This window comes from Dasypus novemcinctus, chromosome 21 (assembly GCF_030445035.2).
Source record: "Dasypus novemcinctus isolate mDasNov1 chromosome 21, mDasNov1.1.hap2, whole genome shotgun sequence".
NCBI lineage: Eukaryota > Metazoa > Chordata > Mammalia > Cingulata > Dasypodidae > Dasypus > Dasypus novemcinctus.
Genome location: NC_080693.1, coordinates 51,388,163 through 51,406,441, shown reverse-complemented (window position 1 = coordinate 51,406,441; position 18,279 = coordinate 51,388,163).

The window sequence follows — 18,279 nt, the reverse complement described above, 5'->3', positions numbered from 1 at the left end:
TTAGCTTTCAGAACCCTCTCTTCATCTCTGGTATTTGTCATTCTGAATTGTAGGTGTTTTGGAGTAGGTCTATTAGGATTTATTCTGTTTGGGTTGCCTTGTCCTTCTTGGATATTGATATTTATGTCTTTCATATGGGTTGAGAAGTTTTCAGTCATTATGTCTTCATATTTTTTTCTGACCCTTTTCCATTCTCTTCTCTCCTAGGACACTGATAATGTATATGTTTGTGTATTTCATGTTGTCATTTAATTCCTTAAGACCCTCTTCCATGTTTTCCATTCTCTTCTTCTGTTCTGTCTTTTCCAGATCAGATGTTCTGTCCTTAAAATCGCTAATCTGTCTTTGAACAATTCAATTTTCTCTTATGTGTCTCTAATGTGATTTTTAAAAATCTCATCCATCATGTCTTTCATTCCCCTAAGTTCTATTCTTTTCCTTTGCAGGGATTCAAATTATTCCCTATGCTCACCCAGGGTCTGCTTAATATTCTTTAGCTCTTTAGTACTTTCTCCTTCAATTCTTTGAATTGATTTAGAAGACTTGTGTGATTATTATTGATTAATTGTCTTAAATCCTGTACGCCTTCAGGATATTTGGTTTTTCCTTTGACTGGGCCATTTTTTTTGTTGTTTCTTATTATGGTTTATAATTTTTTTGCTGATGTCTAGGCATCTGAATATGTTGGTGAATTTACTCTGATGGTCAGTTTCTCTCTCTGACCTAGTATTTTTTTTCCACAGCTTTTCTTTGAGTTTTGGTTAAAATTATTCTGAGTCTTTAAAATTGCCCAGCTTCAGTTCCTGAAATCAGGCCAGGGACTCACTAATGGGGAACAGTTTTTTCCCCAGGAATTGTGACCAAAGAGAGACCTAAAAGCAGTTTTTCTCTTTGCAGTTTCCACAGCAGATGGAAGTTGTTTTTGAACCTTTGAAGTGAGGTATTCCTTTCAACCTCTGCTTTTCTGTATCTCTGCTCTGGCCAGAGCCAAGATTCAAAGCAGGTTCTGGTGGTCAAATTCTCTGAAGAGAAACCACTCCCTGCCCTCCGATGCATCTTTTCTCCTCCCTTATAACAAGTAACAAGAAGGAGGAAGTCTGTTCCCCTTTCAGTTGGCAGTAAGCAAGGAGTTTTATCCAGGCTTAATGTCTTGAAGATAGAGGATGGGTCCCTCCTGACCACCATGTATGTTTAGTAACATATATTTGCTGTTTTGGGCTCTTTATCTTTCTTTCCCTCACCCTCTTTGGGTTGCACAGAACTGTCCTAGTCTGCTTACCCCCAAAGCAGGTCTCCCCAACAGCTTTGGACCTATCACCATTGTTTTTTGAAAGAGTTGACCCCTGCCTATCTACTCCAGTGCTATCTTTCTAGAACCTGACAGTGTCTTTTGAAAAAACAAAAGTTTTTAACTTTGCTAAAGTTCAATTTATTGCTTTTTTCTTTTATAATTCAAAATTTTTGCATCATATTTAAGAAAACTGCAACAAATCTGACTTTCTCCAATGTTTTCTATAATTTTTACAGTTTTATCTCTTATGTTTAGTTATATGTTCCATTTTGAGTAATTATTATAACTAATGTAACATAAAGGTAAAGGTTGATTTTGGTATATGGATATCCAATTGCTTCAGCACCATTTGTTGAAAATATTATCTGTTCCACAATGGATTACCTTGACAACTTTTTGAAAATCAGTTTACCAATATGTTTCGGTTTATTTCTGGAATTTCTGTTCTGTTATGTTCCGTTCATCTATTTTTCTATCTTTGTTTCAGTGGCATCCTCTTTTGATTACTGTGGTTTTATAAAAATTTCCCCAAATTTATTCTTTTTTAAAGTTGTTTATCTATTCTAGGACTTTGGTATTTCCATATATTTTTTTAAATAAGCTTTGCAATTTCTACATAAGTCCTGCAGCAGTTTTCATTCAACTTTAGGTCAATTTAAGGGAAAACAGTAACTTCAAACATTGAGTCTTCTGATCCATGAACATAGAATATCCCTTTATTTAGTTCAAATTTCCTCCATAATGTTCATATTTTAAGTGTACAGATCTTACACATATTTTATCAAATTTATCCCTGTTTTCAATATTTATGTTAATTTAAACTTCTAAACATTAATTGAAAGGATATAGAAATAGTAGCTACTGGAGGACCTGTAAGATTTTCAGCATAGCCAATCAAGTCATTTTCAGATGAAAATCAGTTTTACTACATCCTTTCCATTCCAGACACATTTTATTCATTTTTCATGTCTTGGTGTCCCGGTGAGAACCTCTAGTACATGTTGAATATAAGTAGTGAATGTGGGATTCCTTACTTTATTTCTAAGTTTACAGGAAAGCATTCAGTCTTTCATGATTAAGTAATGTTAGCTCTAACTTTTTCCTTTATGCCTTTTATTAGATTGATAAAGTTCCCTTTTTGCCATAATTTGCTGGGAGATTTTATCGGCAATGATTGTTATATTTTAGCAAATGTTTAACCTGTACTTTGAAATTAGCATATGGTTCATTTATTTTTAGTTTTTTAAGAAAGTTATTTACATGGATTTTAAAATATAAATGGGATAAACCCCACTGGCTCATAATGCATTATCATTTTAATGCATTGTTTTATTCGTTTTCAAATTTTCAAAATTTAATTTAGAATTTTTATAACTGTGGTCATTCTTCTTTGTAATGTCTTTGCCTAGTGTGGCTATCACAGTAATGCTGGGCTCATAAATGAGTGACTAATATTCCTTTCTTTTTAATTTTCTGAAAGCTTTTATGTGGAATTTGAAGTATCTCTTCCTTAAATATTTGGTAGTATTTATCAATGATATCTCTGTTCCTGGGAATTTTTATTCTGTGAAGATTTTTAACTAAAATCTTTGTATATTTAAAAAAATATACAAAACTATTCAAGTTATCTATTTCTTTTTGATTGAGCTTAGGGAGTTTGTGTTTTTCAAGGAATTTGCACATTTTATCTAAGTTGTTGAATTTATCTATATGAAGTTGTTTATAGTATTTGCTTATTATTTTTCTAATATTAATCTGTAGTATATCATCTCTCTCATTTTTGATATGTGGCAACTTGTGTTTTCTCTTTAACCCAATCTTTCTGACTGGGGGGGTTATAAATGTTATTGATCTTCTCAAAGAAATTCTTTTTTTATTTCCTTAATATTTTTTTCTATTCTCTATTTTCCATTACATTTTGTCTGTTCAAATCGCCTCCCTACTGCTTCCTTTGGGTTTATTTTGCTGTATAGTTTCTAGTTTTTTAACATAGAAGCTGAAGCAATTATTTGGAGACCTTCATTTTTTTGTTTTTGTTCTATTGCAGACATTTATGCCTTAAATTTCCCTCTATTATTTTATCTTTAACCCACAAATTTTAATGTGTTTTGTTTTCAGGCACAAATTTTGATGGTTTATCTCTGATTTCTTCTTTGATCCATGGGTTATTTAGAAATGTGTTATTTAGTTTCTAAATATATGTATACTTTTCCCAATATCTTTTGGTTATTGATATCTGGCCAGAGAACATGTTTTGCATGACTTAAATCATTTCAAACTCATTGAACCTCATTTCGTGGCTCAGAATATTATCCATCTTGGTAAATGTTCTGTTTTCTCTTGAAAAAAAATGTATATTATGCTTTTGTTGGTTAGAGCATTCATATTTAAGTCCTTTATTCTTCCTACGTTTCATTTTAGATAGTCTCTTCTGGTTCAAGTTCATTAATCTTTTCATCCACAGAATCTAATATACTCTTTTTTTTTAATGATACCAGGGCCAAGAATTGAACCTGGTATCATATGTGGCTAGCCAGTGCTCAACCAACTGGGCCAAATCAGTTCCCTGATTTGGTTTTTTCATTCGTTGTTTTTATTTTTGTTTGTTTTTAGGAGGTACTGGGGACTGAACCCAGGACCTCTCACATGGGAAGTAGGCAGGGACCACTTAAGCCACACCCACTCTATCTAATATACTCTTAATACCTTCCAATGCATTTTCACTTCAACCATTATGGTTTTAATTTGCACAAGTTCTACTTGGGTCCCTTTTACATCTTCTACGCCTCTATTTAACAAGCTCAATCTTTCTTTTACCTTCTTAAACACATGGAATATAATTATAATAATTATTTTAATATATTTGACTGCTAAGTCTATCATCTGTGTCATTTTTGCATCTGTTTATTACTGACTAACTTTCTCCTCATTATGTGTCTCATTCTCCTTCTTCATATGCCTCGACATTTTTTATTGTATAAGTCATTATGGATTTCACCTTGTTGGGTGCTGGATATTTTATATTCCTATAAATATCCTTAGCTTTGTTCTGATTAAGTTACATGGAATAAATTTGATTCTTCCAAGACTCCCTATTATATTTTATTAGGTGATACAAAGAAGCCTTTAGCCTAAGACTAATTTTGTTTCCCAATTGTGTAATACTCTTCAAAGTTCTCTACCTTATGCCCTGAATTAATGAGGTTTTTCAGTCTGGGTGGTGAGAATACAGACTTCGTCTGGCACTGTATGTACCCTGAGGATAGTTCCCTGTTCTCTTTTTATGATGGTTCTTTCCCCAGCCTTAGGTAGTTTCATCTTGCACAGATAGAACAATACACAGCAAAGGGCTCTAATGGTATCTTTTGCAGATCTCTAAAGTTATCTCCTTGGGCAGCTCTCTCCTCTGAGGTACTGCCCTGTGAATTCAAGTTGCTTTGGCCTCTCTGAACTCCCAGCTCTTGCTCCTCAACTTCAGGACTTTGCTAGCATTCCCCTCTTTGAGTTACAAATGGAAATTCTCTCCAGGCTCAGGGCAGTCATATAGCTCACCTCTTTCATCTCCCCTCTCTCAGTGATCACTACCTGGTGGCCCATGTCAGGAAAATTTATTTCATATATTTTGTCCTGTTTTTTGATTGTTAGAGGTGGAAGGGTAAATTGAGTTTCCACGAAACCATCTTGGCCAGCAACAAAATTGAAGACATTTGATTCCTGATTTGTTTACAACTGGGCTTACTGATCTAGTTTGAAATCACATATCACTCCGTACTCTCTATCTTCAAAATAATTTTATTTTGCTTTTGCTTTTGCTTTTGCAAATGCCTTTGTTTTATTATATCACAATTGCAAACAAGAATTTTGATCTGCAGAAAACAAAAGGATCTCTCATATGTCTCATGAAATGTCATGTCAAAGAATTTGTTACAACACTTTCATTGGTATTCTCAAACAGTATACAGGAGGGATCATTTCAATGAATACCAATGTCTGTAATGATTAGACTGACAGGAAATATTTAGAAAGAGATAGAGAAAATCTTTGGAGACTTGAAATCTGACACCCTATGTTAAAATAGCTCTCAGCTTGTTTTAGTTAAATCATTCTTAATTAACTAGAGTAAAACAAGGATGGTGGTTATTATTACAATCAACATGGAAGACAGGAATCACATGGAATTCATCCAAGAGGAGAGATTAACATACCATTACATATAATAGAAACTGAAATATGGTTTCATTGATCTTCAACCTATGCTTTTACTACTGTCATGATCTGCCTTGTTTTTGTTCCTTTCAGGTGTCTTCTTGCTGCCTCTTCCACTATCGGCCAGTTTTGTTGCTCTCCATTCTGTATATGTGTTTCGTTATCCTCTAGGTCCTGTTTACACAGAATATCTTCTTTTCCATCATTTAGACTTCTTATGATATCCACTCTAAATCCAGTCTTGCTCTGTAGATACTTATATTTTTATTCCACATACCAACTGCTCCAGTTTATTTTTCATAGTTCAGCTTTCTAAGAGTGAGAAATCTATTGGCAGAATTTATCTTTTTTGCCTAATACTACACCACAGTTGACAGTTCATCCTGTGAATTTTTTGCTCGTTAATCAGTTATGGAAACACAGCTTCAAGGCACTGTTATCTAGATAACCTCTTTAGTATATATTTAGGTGATTCAATTTTCTTTAAAAGACACTCTGAGAATAGCCATCACTGTGGTTCACAATTCTGGTGCAGATATGGAGGAAATATTAGAGGACAGAATCAGAAGCAATGACTAGACTACTCAAAAAGATAGACTTTGGTGCAAAGAAATGACTGCCGAAAAAATGTATTATTGGAAATGTTTTACATGAGATTCAAACATGGCATACGTGAGACCACTAGGTTTAACCTTGACATTTTGATTTTTAAGTTTTTCAGCTTATATTAAGACCATCTCCAATAATTGGAATATTATTCAAGTTTCATAAAAATTGCTTAAATACAGGTGTTTCTTTGAAAACTACAGGTTGGTATTTTGTGGTGGTTTGAAGCTTTATGAATTCCAGATAATTATATTATTAATTTCAGTCCATTCCTGTGGGTGTGAACCCACTGTAAGTAGAATCTTTCCATGAGGCTAATTCAGTTTAGGTGTGACCCACTTCAATCAGGAGGGGTCTTAATTCTATTGCTGGGGTCCTTTATAAACAGAATGAATTTGGTCATGAGAAAAGAAAGTCACAGAAGCAAGAAGCTGAAGTCAACAAACCTGGAAGAGAAGGGAGAGACCATCAGACATTACCATGTGCCTTGCCATGTAACAGGGGAGCCAAGGATCGCCAGTAGCCAGTCTTCAGGAAGAAAGGACCACCTTGGTGATATCTTGATTTAGACATTTTCCCAGCCTCAAAACCATGAGCAAATAAATTCCCATTGTTTAATCCAATCCATTATTTGGTATTTGCTTTGAGCAGCCTAGGAAATTAAAACAGTGTGAGTGGCAGGAAAAAGGGGCAGGGGTTCCAATTAACTAGCATTCCTGTCTACTTTGTCAAGATTATTTAATGTGACCAGAGGATAAGATGAATCAATTCCTGATGTCTTGCATGAAACAAAAACTGTCTCATGATTGTTCTTCTGAAATGTAAATGTGAAGTGCTAAATAATCCTTTCTTCACTCTGATAGTTTTTCTCAAAATTAGAAAAATCTGCATCTGATACAGTTGTCTCCTAGATGTCTCTTGCTTATTCACTGTTCACTGGAAGGCATCATGCTTTCATCAATCACATTTTCTTTACACAATTGTAATTGTCATTCAGTCAATATCTACCTTCATCAAATGTCTGAAATGGCAGATTAGAAATACAGTCTCACAAAATAGGACAGTATCCTCATATATGACTAATGTTTTGATGTGTGAGGTTGGCAACAAAATTAAATCTTTAGATGTTGTGGACTAAACTAGATAGACAGAAGAAAATTATTAAACATTTATATCAGAATATCTTAGTTGATCAGATCACATTTGGGGTTTTTTAAATTAAAAGATTTTTACTCACTTAAAGAGTTGTCCAATAGGAAGAGGTGGCAAAATTTCATTCTTAAAACCTTTGCAGAATAATATAGGAAGTTTCAAATTTCCTAATCAAGGAAATATTTAGGTAAATGTTTACAGAAATCCTCTTATGCTTTAAGAATTATTAAAATGAAAAAAAAAATCAGCCTATATAGCTGAACCATACTCCTCTAGTAGAAAAAAAAAAGTAATATCCAGGCACTGGCAGGTAATTAAATTAAAAGAAATTTTGATAGTTATCTACCCAGAAACAGAAATCTAAATATGAAATATAGCTCTAATTACTCTAGAGAAAAATCTCAGGGATTAAACACTTGGCAAAGTATACAAGCTGATGATGTAATAAAATCCTTTGCCTTTAATTCAGGCTGTTACCTCCAATGGAGATCCAGGCATCATTAGATTTTGGTGCATATTTCTGTTATCTTTCATTAGATAGAGGGCTATGTGTTTATTTCACAGAACTGATTTCAATGGTTACAGTTCTATCTCTGGTTGTTTGCTTTAAAAATTATTTAGTGATTTATTAATTTCCTATTGAGCAATTTAATTGTGAAGACTTTTGTTTTCACCATGAATTGTACTGACTTAAAAAGAGCATTATCTTTTTACATGTTTTTCCTTTTTGTGAGTGGGAGTAATACCTTAAATCATTGCATTAGTTTGCTCACCCTTATACAGATGTAATTACTCTTCCTACATCCCTTGAAAGTTTTTGTGAAAAGCAGAATGATGGAAAATTTGTTCACATAAACATGAGATAGCACTTGTAATGGTCTGTTGCTAGAGAGTGTTGTTTGGGAATTCTGCACATGTGCATGATTGTTTTGTAAGTTCACAGCTTCTGTCATAAAAATATATTTAAAAAATAATAGGATGGGTTGGGGGAAAAATACAGCAAATGTAATACAGGGACTATAATTAGTAGTAAGATTTTGACAATATTCCTTCGTAATTTGTAACAAACGTCTCACGACAATGCAAGGTGTTTGTGCAGGGTTGATGTATGGAACCCCTATATGAAGTTATGCATGTTTGCTTTGTAAGTTCACAACTTTTATTATATACTTATTGTTTATGTATGTTCTTGTAAAAATGATATAAAAATAATAGGGAAGCGGATGTGATTCAAGTGATAAGTCCTCTGCCTACCATATGGAAAGATCCAGGTTTGATCCCTGGGACCTCCTGGTGAAAAAGAAGAAGAGAAAGCATGCCTGCACAGTGAGGCAGTGCCCACATGGTGAGCCAAGTGCCTGTATGAGTACCTGCAGAGTGAGCCAAATTCCCACGTGAATGCCCACGTGGTAAGCTAATGCCTGCATGGTGAGCCAGTGCCTGCACAAGTGAATCACACAACAAGATGATGACTCAACAAAAGAGGGACAAAGGGGCGAGTCAAAGTGAAGTGCAGCAGGGACCAGGAACTGAAGTGACGCAATTGACAGGGAACCTCTCTCCACATCAGAGGTCCCCAGGATCAAATCCCTCTGAATCCTAGAGGAGAAAGATGAGAAGAGAAGACAAAAAGAGAAAGAGATACAGAACGTCACACAGCAAAGGAGAGAGACAACAAAAACAGCATGGGACCCACAGAGGCAGGAGAGGGGAAAAATATTTTTTTAAAAAAGTAATAATAGGGTGGGTTGGGGGAAAATACTTTGGTTAGTAGTAATATTTTGAGGATGCTCTTTAATCATTAGTTAGAAGTGTTTCAAAACAATGCAAGGTATTGGTGATAGGGTAAGGTATGGGAGCCCTGCATGATGTTATGTATGTTTATTCTGCAAGTACACAACTATTACTATACACTTATTGTTTATGTATGTTCATATATGAGTGATATACTTCAATAAATACACATTTTTTTAACTTAAAAAAGTTAAGTGATAATTATGAAAAGTTATAGATATGTACACTATAAAATGATACCCATAAAAAATGTTGGGGAATGAGTACAGCCCAGTGGCTGAGCACCTGCTTCCCAAGTATGATGTCTGGGTTCAATTCCCCATACCTCCTAATGGGAGACTTGCTCTGCTTTCTCCAATCTGCAACATTTTTTTCTAAATCTGTAGCAGTAATTTTTTTGTTTTCTCTCCTTTTTCTTACATATACACACTATTCAAAGGAGACTACAGATATATGACATCTAAATGCCAAGTGTAAACTGAATTAGATTCCAGAAGAAAAAAAAATATTTTGTTACCAGGGACACTAGTGGGATGGTTGGTGAAATCTGAATAAGTTCTGTGTTAATAGCATTTTGCTAATTGTAGTTTCCTGATTTTGATAATTGTACAGAAGTTAGGATGCATATTTGAAGCATTAGAAGATAAAGGGGCATCATGTCTGAGAGAAGGAGAAGGATAAAGAAATTGTGGCAATATATTTGGGTAATTTGGGTAAAGGGTATAAGGAAATTATTTGTACTAATTTTGCAACTTCTCTGTAGGTCTGAAATTATTACATAATAAAAAGTTTAAAAATATATGCAAAGGTTGTAATTCTTGAAAAGAGCATATTTTTTGAATTGGCAACAGCATTTCTACTTCATTGAATGTTTTGTTTCTCAGTACTGGACTCCTTTGAAGGCTAAAATAATGGAAAATATCGTAATCCTATCCTAAAGCTTTGGAATTCTATCTGTATTGAAATGACTTGGCATTCCAAGGAAAAAAGTATAGAAAACAAATATTACAATTTATTTTCTTTAGGCCCTTCCTTAATGCATGTATGATGTATAGATCAATAAAGACAAGCTATATATAACCCCTTTGTCCTCCTGGCAGTCTTTAAGACCCTTTCTTATCAAATTATATTTTTAACTTCTGATCTTGCTCAAATCCCATAGGGGTTTCCTTTACTCTTCCTTGTGTTGAGTGTCATTGTGCTCATTCATTCAATTATTCATTCATTCATTTATTCATTCATTTATCCATCAAATACTTATTGACTAAATAGTAGGTGCCAAACACTGGGAAACAGAGATTTTTAAAGAGTGACATAATCGTTTACAGTCCTTAAATTGCCCTGTATGTAACCTTAATTTCTCCCTAAAAAGCACTGGCTTTTAGTTACCTCTCCTGATTATTTCTAAATTTCACTCTCATTAGGAGGATACTCTACCCTAGTTAATTCTTCAGTACCCAACACCAGTCCACTGATCCACATATGGTGAATCAGTCCAAAAATCTGAGAAGATGAGATATGGGAAAAATTAAGTTGGGTGGCTATTTCAGAGTAGATTTCCATCTTCCCACCAATTTCCTTGACACACTACTTTAACAAACTTAAGCAATCAGAAAAAGTATGTACGTGTGAATGTATGTTAGGCCATGTTAGTAGAAAACCATTTCACCTAAAAAATATTTATTTTCAACTTCATAATATGGGAAAATCATATTCGTCATGTCCCCTCATCTCCTTTGGGCAATTAGGAGAAAATTCACATGATTTATGGTTAAGGGTATGTGGAGAATGAAAAGTAATGATTTTATTTGCCTTACTGAGTTCAGTTATGATATCCCTAGGACAGTTTTAACTTATCCCTCTGCCTAACAGGAGAATATTGATCCCTAAATACTAAAGTCTTTTCACATTTTATATTTAGTCCAGAAACTTGCCTTATTGCAAAAATATCATTACATCTTCCTTAGATTCAAGGTCTTGAAGATAAATTTAAAACAATAAAACAAAAACTGAGTTTAAAATGGTGTAATTTTCAGAGCTGAATGATAGTTGGTTATTGATTAACTCACTCAAATTATATAAAGCACAGTCATTCATTTCCCCCTTAAGAATCATAAATTGAAAACTTTAGAGCTAATACAAAAATAATGACAAAAAAATTTTAATATAACCAGCAGCACCTAATCATTTCTGTAGCATTGCAAAACCTAGCAGGGCTCATATATTATAGGAGAAAACATCCCCCACACTTGATGCTGTGAAAATCATATAATATGAAATCAAAGTGAACTATCTACTCCTCCCCCAAATCGAGTTATGTTCCCTAGATTCTTTAGTAAATAATATCTTTGGCTTTTCTGGTGAAAAAGGAAACATGATCTAAATTCAAGGAAATTGGCATTTTTCTGGCATTTAGGGATTTTGCCACACTGATGACAACAAATTCACATAACCCTGCCTTTCAGGCAGGATTACTAAAGCAAACAATTTGTATTCATCCCACTGGTGCTGAATTCAAATGGTTGGTGTGCAAAGAAGCGCTAGCAAAGAATTCAACATATTATTTTCATGTGGCCAAGAGATCAAATAAGGTTATCATGTCTTTGAGATTTGGCTTAAACTTTCTATCCTCTTTTTCTTCCAGACCAGTGTTTCAAGTCAGACTTTCTTTGACTTCCAAAGGGCTTAAATTCCTGTGACCATTTCTCATCTGACTTTCTGATTTTGCAGAATTTTTTATCTCTTAATCTTGGAGTATTTTAGAGTTCAGTCACTGGATTTCTCCCCTTCTCTGTTTATACTACCTTAGGATCTTATACGTTTATATGTTTTAAATAACACCTGCATGTCCATGTTCCCAAATTTTAATCTCTAGCTTATTCCTCTCCCTGAATCACAGATTCATGTATCCAGTGCCTAATTGGCATCTTTACTTGAATGCTTCATAGTAATCTCAATGTTCATATATCCAAGATTCTCTTCATGTACTGGACCTTCATACATGCTCTACCATCATTCTATATATCACTTAATGATAATTTAAACTTTCCATTTTCTTTACACAAATCTTAGAGTGATCTTGAAGCCACTCTTTCTTATACCCCTTACCCAATGCATCAGGAAAAGATGCAGGATATTATTTCAAAATGTATCCAACATATAGGCCATTATACATTTTGTCAAACCTATAAAATTGTATGGTGGAAAGTGTAAACCATAGTTTAAACTATAGACCATGGTTAGTAACAATGCTTCATCAGTTTTAACAAATGTACCACACTAATGTAAGATTTTTTTATAGGGGATAATGTGAGAGGGGGAGGGGTGGGACATATGAGAATCCCCTATATTTTCAATGTAACTTTTTGTAACCTAAAACTTCTTTAAAAATAAAGTTTATCCAAGACAAACATCATTATAGTCATAACTGTTGCACACAAGAATCATAAATGATGCTAAATATTATGAAAGAGATCATCTGCATAGACTCAAAGTATCTCTCCAAGCTGCTTATCAATTGTACATGGAAAAATAGTTACCTTACAGAGAAGAAACCCAGTAAATGCCATTCTAAGTGAACAAAATTAATATCGCTAACAATGAGACATATTGACATCACGTGTCTTTTGACAGAATTTACTGAGAAGGGCATAGTATATCACTGACGTTATATTACTGCAAAAGTACGTAAAAAGAATTTATCCTGAAAGAAATTTAAGCAAAACTAAACTAAGGGAGGGACATTCTACAAAACAACTAACTTTTCAAATGTATTAATGTCAGGAAAGACAGTGAAAGACTGGGGAACTGTCCCAAATTGAAGGAGACAAAGGAGATATGACAACTAAATGCAATGTGGAATTCTGGATTGGAAACTGAGCCAGAAAAAGAACATAAGTGAGACAAGTGGTAAAATTTAAATAAGGTCTGAAGATTAGTTCATATTATGTCTTCATTGTTAATCCATTAGTTTTGATCATTACAGCATGCTTAAATAAGATACTAATATTTGGGGATGCTTGGTGAAGAATGAAGCTGGCTAGTAAGATAAGGAATCAATAGATGGACCTGGAACCTGGCAGAGAGTCCATGTGGACATCAATAGCCCCAAGATGGTTGCTGGAAAATTCCCCCCTCCCCCCACCCACAAAATTCCTCCATTCAGAACAAGATTTCCTCTGGAAGCCAGGAGAAGCCCCAGTTATTCCCTAAGGACTTTATCATTGGGCCCTCATGGGAGATTGTTGGGTGGGGTAATCAGTCAAAACAGCAAACAGTTGGAACTCCTCCCCTGCAAAGGGGCAGAATAATTAATAGTTTAAAAAGCAAGCACCAAGCTCTCTTGTCCTCTCTTGTTCTCTCCTGCCTTTGCCCTGTCCCAGTGCCTGTCCTGGTACCAGTCTGTGTGCCTATTCCTGCCCTCTGCACCCTGCTCTCACTGATTTTCCCCTGCCATGATCACCACACAAGCAAAACCTGGGCATTTATAATCTACATGGGGAATTGCAGCCTGTAAATCAGCCCACTTTATCACTTTTCAGCCCCTTCCTCTCTACCTGGGACCCATGATTTGTTCTTTTCTCCCATTTCTCTTCCCTCCTTACCTGAATAAATTACTAGCCTAGCTCACCTGACGTGCTCCTGCAATTCATTTCTGCAGCATAGTCAAGAACCTAGACAAAATCCAGTAACAAGAGTATAAGGAAACTTTGGTATATTCTTGTAACTTTTAAGTCTAAAATTACTTCAAAATAAAAAGTTAATATGTATCTTCAAGATTCAACCACTCTTTATCTCTTCCAGCATTGCCGCCCAGTCCATGTCATCATCATCTCTTCACTGGATCATTGCAATACCCTCTCTGTTGGTCTCTGTGCTTCCACCCCTGCCCCCTGGAGAGTCAATAATAGCTTAGAGAAACCCTATTAAATCACGATGCAGAATTTGCCACTATTCTCCTCAAAACTCTATAAGTCGCTCCCCCATTTCATTCAGAGTAAAAGTACAAGTCCTTATAATGACCTAGAAAACCCGGCATAATCTGGTGCATTAGTGCCCTGAATTAATTTTCTTCCCTCCACTCCAACCACTCTGAGGCTGATACTGAAGAAACTTCTCTATAACGATCCATTAGTCATAATCACTTAATTCCTAATTCTCTGTTACAATGCCTTGCTGCTCCTCCAACACATCCTGTTTCAGGGATTTTATGTTTCCTGTTCTCTTTGCCTGAAATGCTCTCCACTCAACTATCAGTGTGACTCACTCCTATCCTCCCTTCAAGTCTTTGCTCTAATGTGATCTTCTCTATGACACTTAGCTAACCATCTTATTTATATTGCATCCCTCTCCATATTCCATGTACAATTCTCCATCCTTTGTTTTATTTTTACCCATAGCATTATTAGATACCTTACTAATTGATCAGCATGTTTATTTTCTGGCCCTTCGCCACTAGAATATAAACTCCTTTTGAGGGCAGAGAGTTTGTCTGGTTTATTCATTATGTCTCCAATGCTAGATAAATAACAGACACTCAGAAAACATTTGTTGCAGGAAGAAATACAATTTTTTTCCTATAAGAATCACTCTTTTTATCTCTATATCAGCCTCTTAGCAATTGCCTGGATGCTTATTTTCTTAAAGTAACACAGACTCAGAAATGGATGTATGTAGCAGATTTTACTAAAATTTGGGTCAGTAGAGAAGGATTAAATTGTTACCCAGAAAAGGATACATCCCTCCCTTGGAAAGAGCTTCATCCACCCTGGCACACCTTAGCTACCTTTCTCGACAGGCTGCAGCTTTTTTTCCTGCACTTATTTCCTTCCACCTCCACAACCCTACTGTCCTTCTACTCTGCTCTGCTCTCTTGATGCTCCTCCTACCCCAGTATTCCAGGTAATTCTTATGTAGAGTATTGCGTGCTGACTTCTTCCAGACCATATTTTAAGTGCTATAGTTTCCATTCCTACAAAGGCTGGTCAAGATAAGATCATAATTAGAGTCCTTTCTGTCCCTCAGAGGAATTGTGATGCAAACTGTTTAAAATAAAAGATCTGCTGTGCTAAACAAATTAAAGTTTTTAGGAATTCTGGAAGTGCTTTTGCTATCAAATTCCTTTGAAGTGCAGATATAGTTATAATAGATTCATCTTCTAAGTGAGTCAAGTTGTTAGAATAACTAGAGAAATCTGAGATGGTGTCCCTCATATGTAGCCCTTATGGTGGTGACTTTGAGAAGGAAATATGATGTAATGCAAGGATATATCATCTTTGTGAAGGAGGGTAATAACTTTTAGAGGAAAATATCAATTTATACAGATAAAGTTATCATGTATTTTTTAAATGAAAGTCAAGTCCATATTTTTAAGGAACACTTGTACTGGTTTATTCCCCTCCCCTCCCCCAAGATGGCTCTCTCATCTGCTCATTTTTTTTGCTCCTTGTCTGCTTGTTGTTTTTTGCTCATTGTCTGTTTGCTTGTTTTTTCTTTAGGAGGCACCCGGTCCTGAACCCAGGACCTCCCATGTAGGAATGGGCACTAAACTGTTTGAGTCACATCCTCTCCCTGCTCATTTATTTTTGCTCATTGTCTGCTTATTGTCTTTTTTTAAATTTAATTTAATTTTTTAATTATCTTTTTTTAGTTAATAGAGCACACAAAACATTACATTAAAAAGCATAAGAGATTCCCATATTCCCCACTCCTCACCCCCTCACTCCCATCATTTTTAATTGTATTTTTTAAGATACATAGATCACAAAAAATGTTACATTAAAAAATATAAGAGGTTCCCATATACCCCACCCCCCCCACTCCTCCCACATCAACAACCTCTTTCATCATTGAAGCACATTCATTGCATTTGGTAAATACATTTTGGAGCACTGCTGTACCACATGGATAATAGTTTACATTGTAGTTTACACTCTCCCCCAGTCTATTCAGTGGATTATGGCAGGATGTATAATGTCCAGCATATGTCCCTGCAATATCATTTAGGACAACTCCAAGTCCTGAAAATGCTCCCATATCACTTCTCTTCTTCCCCCTCCCTGCCCTCAGCAATTACTGTGGCCACTTTCTCCACATCAATGCTACAATTTCTTCCATTACTAGTCACAATAGTTCTATAGTAGAATATCAGTAAGTCCACTCTAATCCATATTTTATTCCTCCATCCTGTGGACCCTGGGATGGTGATGTCCACTCTACCTCTATATCAAGACGGGGCTTAGATCCTACATGGATGATGGATGCAATTCTCCTGCTTGCATTTGTAGGCTCTCTCAGTTCCCTGGTGTGGTGGTTGACCATTTTCACCTCCCTGTTAGCTGACCTGGGTCAGTCCAACGAACCAGAGAGTAGGAGTTGCAACTCTGCTGAGACTCAAGGCCCAGGTAGCATATGGACAGTCCAGAGATTCAAGTCTCCTGTGAATACACCAACTCTAATACCAACCACAGATTCAGTAACAGTGGCAGAAGAGGTATGTGTAGAAAGGTCACATCTGAGTCCAACTCCATCACACTCAGGAACACAAATTCCAAAGTAGGGCCCACTGACATGGTGCTGAACTCCAGAGCCATCTGCCATGACCATAGAACCTGTGGGTCTCCGTAGCCCTCAGGAGAACTAGTACCTGGGGTTGTATCTACTTTGGCTATCTCTGGGGTCCTACTGAAGTGTGCATAAGTGTGACCCCTATGATGACCTCCCAACTCTTTTTTGAAGACTCTTAGCCATATAAACTCATTTGTCTTTGCCATTTTCCCCTTTTATTCAAGATCAAAGAGCAGTTTTTAACAATGATCATACATGTAGTCTGAGATATTCTGCTGGTCTGTGTCCATTGTCTTGCTCATTGTCTGCTTGTTGTTTTTGTCTGCTCATTGATTTTTCTCATTGTCTGCTCATTGTTTTTGCTCAGTGTCAGCTCATTGCTTTTGCTCAATGTCTGCTCATTGTTTGTTTGTCTTCTTTAGGAGGCCCTGAGAACAAAACCTGGAACCTCCCATGTGGGAGACAGGCATTCAACTACTTGAGCCACATTTGCTCCTCCTGTACTGGTTTATTTTTGTCTGATTTTAGGCACTGTTTCTTGTGTCAACCTGGCATGACATTTTCTAAGGATATGAGAGACACTTGAGATTACCAATCATTCATTGTGGACCTTCTCACAGCATGTATTTTGTCCTAGTTGAATCACAATGCTTGTTCTGTTCAGGAAGAACAAATCTTTGTATATATACCACAGGAGTAATGTGTCTCTTTTTAAAAAATAACTCTCAAAGTTGTATCCAGCACTGATAACAATAACACACAACTTCAGGGACCCAGATTTAAATTCAGAATATTGCTTTTATTACACTATGAAATATATTTTCTTTCTCAAGCTGAAACATTCAGCAACTAACAATGATACTGTTAAGCGCACATTAAAAAGAAACTAGAATATTTCTTTGGGTAGAAATACTAAAATAAGGAATACTCTGTAATCCTGTTGCATTTCCTAATGGCACCACAGAGAAATAGACAAAGAATAAAAATAAATATAGATAAAGCCTTTAGATATCCCATAGCACTATTTAGTATAAAAGGAATTCAACATAGAAACACCTACATAGCAATCAAAATTGCTTTAAGAAGGCAACACCATAAATCATTTCTATTTTATATTCCATAAAGAGAATACTGCAGAATTTAATATATGTATTCCAAACTCTTTGTCAGCAAAACAAAATAGGGTAACATTAACCTAAGAAATGATGAGATGATTAGCTAGACAACTGTATTCAGATGACAATGTTGGCTATGCTGAATAGGTCTGATAGTTACTAGTAATTATAAGCTTTTTATTTTTTATTTTATTTTTTAAAATTTGGTACAAACAAATAATTCTCCTTATTCCCTCCCTCCATCTCCCTGGTAACCTCTAATCTGTTTTTATTTCTTGGAATTTGCTTTTTCTAGTCATCTCTTATAAGTGACATCATACAACTTTTGCTCTGCTTATTCCAATGAGCATATTTTCAAGGTTTTTCTGTATTGCAACATTTCTCATAACCACATTCTTTCTTATGGCCAAACAATATTCCATTGTGTGCATGTACTACATTTTGTTTATTCATTCATTTGTTGATGGGCACTTGGGTTTTTTCCTACCTTTTAGCTATTGTGAATATATGCAATAAGTTTTTAAATATAGGTTTTCTTTATGATCATAC